This window comes from Pseudophryne corroboree, chromosome 7 (genome assembly GCF_028390025.1).
Source record: "Pseudophryne corroboree isolate aPseCor3 chromosome 7, aPseCor3.hap2, whole genome shotgun sequence".
NCBI classification, from domain to species: domain Eukaryota; kingdom Metazoa; phylum Chordata; class Amphibia; order Anura; family Myobatrachidae; genus Pseudophryne; species Pseudophryne corroboree.
The window spans coordinates 443,040,506-443,046,579 of NC_086450.1; positions in this window are offsets into that span (position 1 = coordinate 443,040,506).

Here is a 6,074-nt window from a genome sequence, read left to right on the forward strand (position 1 = left end):
GTCTTGGTCACCTCCCTGGCTAGGGCCCTTCTCTCCCGACCGCTCAGTTTAGACGGCCGGCCAGCTCTAGGAAGAGTCCTGGTAGTTCCGAACTTCTTCCATTTATGAATGATGGAGGCCACTGTGCTCATTGGGACCTTCAAAGTAGCAAATAATAAGATTTTAAAACCTACCGGTAAATCTTTTTCTCCTAGTCCGTAGAGGATGCTGGGGACTCCGTAAGGACCATGGGGTATAGACAGCTCCGCAGGAGACATGGGCACTTTAAGACTTTAGAATGGGTGTGCACTGGCTCCTCCCTCTATGCCCCTCCTCCAGACCTCAGTTAGGACTGTGCCCAGAGGAGACGGACAGTACGAGGAAAGGATTTTTGTTAATCTAAGGGCGAGACACATACCAGCCCACACCATACACACCGTACAACATGGTACATACTAAACCAGTTAACAGCATGAACAACAGCATCAGCCCGAGACTGATCTCAACTATAACATAACCCTTATGTAAGCAACAACTATATACAAGCCTTGCAGAATTTTTCCGCACTGGGACGGGCGCCCAGCATCCCCTACGGACGAGGAGAAAAAGATTTACCGGTAGGTTTAAAATCTTATTTTCTCTTACGTCCTAGAGGATGCTGGGGACTCCGTAAGGACCATGGGGATTATACCAAAGCTCCAGACCGGGCGGGAGAGTGCGGATGACTCTGCAGCACCGATTGAGCAAACATGAGGTCCTCATCAGCCAGGGTATCAAACTTGTAGAATCTTGCAAAACTGTTTGATCCCGACCAAGTAGCTGCTCGGCAAAGCTGTAATGCCAAAACGCCTCGGGCAGCCGCCCAAGAAGAGCCCATCTTCCTAGTGGAATGGGCCTTTACCGAATTTTGGAACCGGCAATCCAGCCGTAGAATGAGCCTGCGGAATCGTGTTACAGATCCAGCGAGCAATAGTCTGTTTAGACGCAGAAGCGCCAACCTTGTTGGCTGCATACAGGACAAACAGTGCTTCTGTTTTCATAACCCTAGCCGTTCTGGCGATATAAATCTTTAAGGCACTGACTACATCAAGGGACTTGGAATCCTCCAAGGCACCCGTAGCCACAGGCACCACCATAGGTTGGTTCATATAAAATGACGAAACCACCTTAGGCAGAAAATGAGGACGAGTCCTCAACACTGCTCTATCCGCATGGAAAATCAGATAGGGGCTCTTGTAAGACAAAGCCGCCAATTCGGACACCCGCCTTGCAGATGCCAAGGCCAATACCATGACCACTTTCCAAGTGCGAAACGTCAATTTAACTGTTTGAATAGGTTCAAATCAGTGTGATTTAAGGAACTGTAACACCACGTTAATGTCCCACGGTGCCACTGGAGACACAAAAGGAGGTTGGATGAGCCACACTCCCTTTACAAAAGTCTGGACTTCTGGGAGAGAAGCCAATTCCTTCTGAAAGAATATAGATGAACCTGAAATCTGCACCTTAATGGAGCCTAATTTCAGGCCCATATCCACACCTGACTGCAGAAAATGGAGAAAACTACCCAGTGGAGAATCATCCTTCGGGAATTCTTGGCTTCACACCAAGATACATATTTTCTCCCGATACGGTGATAGTGTTTCGCCGTTACCTCCTTCCTACCTGTAATAAGAGTAGGGACGACTTCATCCGGAATACCTTTCCCAGCTAGGATTTGGTGTTCAACCGCCATGCCGTCAAACGTAACCGCGGTAAGTCTTGGAACACACAGGGCCCCTGTAGTAACAGGTCCTCCCTGAGAGGAAGAGGCCACGGATCTTCTGTGATCATTTCCTGAAGATCTGAAATCCAGGCCCTTCGAGGCCAATCTGGAACAATGAGTATTGTCTGCACTCTTGCTCGTCTTATGATTCTCAATATCCTTGAGATGCGAGGAAGTGGAGGGAACACAGAGACCGACTGAAACACCCACGGTGTCACCAGGGCATCCACTGCCACTGCCTGAGGGTCCCTTGACCTGGAACAATAGGTCCGAAGCTTTCTGTTGAGGCGTGACGCCTTCATGTCTATTTTGAGGAAGTCCCCAACAACTTGTCACCTCTGCAAAGACTTCTTGATGAAGTCCCCACTCTCCTGGATGGAGATCGTGTCTGCTGAGGCAGTCTGCTTCTCAGTTGTCTACCCCCGGAATGAAGACCACTGACAGAGCGCTTACATGATTTTCCGCCCCGCGAAGAATCTTGGTGGCTTCTGCCATTGCTGCTCTGCTTCTTGTCCCGCCCTGGCGGTTTACATGCGCCCCGGCTGTGACTGTAACAGAACAGGTAGGCTGCGAAGAATATTCTCCGCCTGTCGGAGGCCGTTGTATATGGCCCTTAATTCCAGCATATTGATGTGTAGACAAGCCTCCTAGCTTGACCATATTCCCTGAAAATTGTTTCCCTGTGTGACTGCTCCCCATCCTCGGAGGCTCGCGTCCGTGGTCACAAGAACCCAATCTTGAATGCCGAACCTGCGACCCTCTAGAAGGGGAGTACTCTGGAGCCACCACAGGAGAGAGAGAGACCCTGGCCCTGGGGGACAGGGCATCTTCCGATGTATCTGCAGATGGGACCCTGACCACTTGTCCAGAAGGTCCCACTGAAAAGTCCTTGCATGGAACCTGCTGAATGGAATGCCCTCGTAGGCCGCCACCATCTTTCCCTATACTAAAGTGCATTGATGAACTGACACTCTTTTTGGCTTTAACAGGTCTTCGATCATGTTCTGGAGTTCCTGGGCTTTTTCCACCGGGAGAAAAAACCCTTTGTTTTCCTGTATCCAGAATCATGCCCAAAAAAGACAGCCGAGTTGTCGGAACCAACTGTGACTTAGGTAGATTTAGAATCCAGCTGTGCTGTTGTAGTACTCTCAGGGAGAGAGACACGTTTTTTAATAACTGTTCCCTTTAACTCGCATTTATCAGGAGATCGTCCAAGTATGTGATACTTGTGACCCCTTGCTTGCGCAGGAGCACCATAATTTCCGCCATTACCTTGTTGAAAATTCTCGGGGCCGTGGAAAGCCCAAACGGCAACGTCTGAAACTGGTAATTACAATCCTGTACAGCGAATCTTAGGTACGCCCGATGAGGAGGATAGTGATACCATAAAATTCCCCCCTTTCCAGGCTGGATATCCTTGCCTTGAGAGATTCCATCTTGAATTTGAACCTCTTTAAATATAGGTTTAGGGATTTTAGATTCAGAATTGGTCTGACCGAGCCATCCGGCTTTGGGACCACAAATAGGGTTGAATAAAACACTTTTCCCTGTTGCACTAGGGGAACCATGATAATCACTTGCTGTTGACACAGCTTTAGTATGGCAGCCAAAACTATTTTCCTCTCCAGGGAAGTAGCTGGCAAGGCCGATTTGAAAATCGGTGTGGAAGCACCTCTTTGATGGATTTGGTAGAGGCCAGGGAGGACATTTTTCCTGTGAACTAGCGCTACGGCGGTGTTCTTTTCCCTCTACCTCTGGCGAGGAAAGAAAGCCACGCCCCTTTCTGAACTTACGCGACCGAAAGGACTGCATCTGTTATTAGGGTGTTTCCTTTTGCTGTGGAGGAACGTAAAGCAAAAAAAGACGACTTACCCGCGGTAGCTGTGAAAACCAGGTCCGCGAGACTCTCCCCAAATAAAACTTCACCCTTGCAAGGTAAAGCCTCCATATGACTCTTTGAGCCAGCAGCACCTGTCCATTGACGGGTCCGCAGGGACCTACTAGCAGAAAATGCCATGGCATTAGCTCTTGAACCCAAAAGCCCAATATCTCTCGCAGCCTCTCATATATAGTGCTGCGTCCTTGATGTGACCTAAGGTCAACACCATACTATCTTTATCTAGGGTGTCAATGTCATAAGACAAGTTATCAGCCCAAGCTGTAATTGCGCTACCTACCCATGCCGACGCCACTGCAGGTCTAAATAGGGCTCCCGTAGTCGCATAAATTGATTTTAAGGTAGATTCCTGCCTACGATCCTCAGGATCCTATAGGGCAGCCGTATCAGGGGACGGTAATGCTACCTTTTTGGACCAGCGCGTTAAGGCCTTGTCCAGCGTGGGCAAGGATTCCCACCGTAACCTGTCCTTTGAGGGGAAAGGATACGCCATGATAATTCCCTTGGGATCCTGCAGACTAATGTCAGGAGTCTCCCAAGCTTATTTTTTTTTAAATAAAATGGTCAGCTCATGAGATGAGTTATTTTTCATTAAACATGCAGACCCTCGTGTTAGGGACAGAGGAATCCTCTGTGATATGCAAAACATCTTTTATTGCAATAATCATATATTGAATACTTTTGCGACCCATGGGTGCAACCTTGCATCATCCTAGTCGACACTGGAGTCGGAATCCGTGTCGGTATCAGTGTCTGCTAACTGGGTAAAGGGATGTTTATGGGACCCTGAAGGGTCCTGGGACACAGTAAAAGCCATGGGTTAATTCCCTACTTGTCTTTGGACTCTGCTTTGTCCAATCTGTAATAAAGCCACATTAGCATTCAAAACATTCCACATGTCCACCCAATCAGGTGTCGGCTGTGCTGACGGAGACACCACCACCATCTGCTCTGCATCCTCCCTAGACGAGCCTTCTGCTTCAGACATGTCGACACACATGTACTGACACCCCCACACACACTGGGATAAATAAATATGGGGACTGACCCACAATAAGGCCCTTTGGAGAGACAGAGAGTATGCCAGCACACACCCAGCGCCACAATATACTGAAACCAAGGTTCCAGCCTAAATAGCGCTTTATATATATATATATATAAATACATGTATAATCTGCACCAAATAAATGTGCCCCCCCTCATTTTTGCCCCGTTATTGTTCAGCAGGGGAGAGTCCGGGAGCACTTCTCTGCAGCATGCTGTGGAGAAAATGGCGCTGGTTAGTGCTGGAGGATCAAGCCCCTCCCTCTCGACGGCGGGCTTCGGTCCCGCTCAATTTCTTTATACTGGCAGGGATTTTATACTATACTGCCTCCGCAGTATCTGAGACCTGTGCCAGTGCTGTTTTTGAGGTAATAATTGCTGCCCAGGGCGCCCCCCCCTGCGCCCTGCACCCGTACAGTGCCTTCTGTGTGTGTGTTGGGAGCAATGGCGCGCAGCGTTACCGCTGCACGTGTACCTCATTGAAGATCTGAAGTCTTCTTTCTTCTCATACTCACCCGGCTTCTATCTTCCGGCTCTCTGAGGACGGCGGCGCGGCTCCGGGACGAACGGCGAGGGTGAGACCTGCGTTCCGACCCTCTGGTGCTAATGGTGTCCAGTAGCCTAAGAAGCAGGGCCCATCAGTAAAGTAGGTCTGCTTCTCTCCCCTCAGTTCCACGATGCAGGGAGCCTGTTGCCAGCAGTGCTCCCTGAAAATAAAAAAACCTAACAGAAGTCTTTTCAGAGAAACTCAGTAGAGCTCCCCTGCAGTGCATCCTGGCCCTCATTCCGAGTTGTTCGCTCGCAAGGCGATTTTAGCAGAGTTACACACGCTAAGCCGCCGCCTACTGGGAGTGAATCTTAGCTTCTTAAAATTGCGAACGATGTATTCGCAATATTGCGATTACAAACTACTTAGCAGTTTCAGAGTAGCTTCAGACTTACTCGGCATCTGCGATCAGTTCAGTGCTTGTCGTTCCTGGTTTGACGTCACAAACACACCCAGCGTTCGCCCAGACACTCCTCCGTTTCTCCAGCCACTCCTGCGTTTTTTCCGGAAACGGTAGCGTTTTCATCCACATGCCCATAAAACGCCGTGTTTCCGCCCAGTAACACCCATTTCCTGTCAATCACATTACGTTCGCCGGAGCGAAGAAAAAGCCGTGAGTAAAAAAACTATCTTCATAGCAAAATTACTTGGCGCAGTCGCAGTGCGAACATTGCGCATGCGTACTAAGCAGAAAAACGCTGCGATGCGAAGAAAATTACCGAGCGAACGACTCGGAATGAGGGCCCCAGTCTCCTCTGGGCACAGGATCTAACGGAGGTCTGGAGGAGGGGCATAGAGGGAGGAGCCAGTGCACACCCATTCTAAAGTCTTAAAGTGCCCAT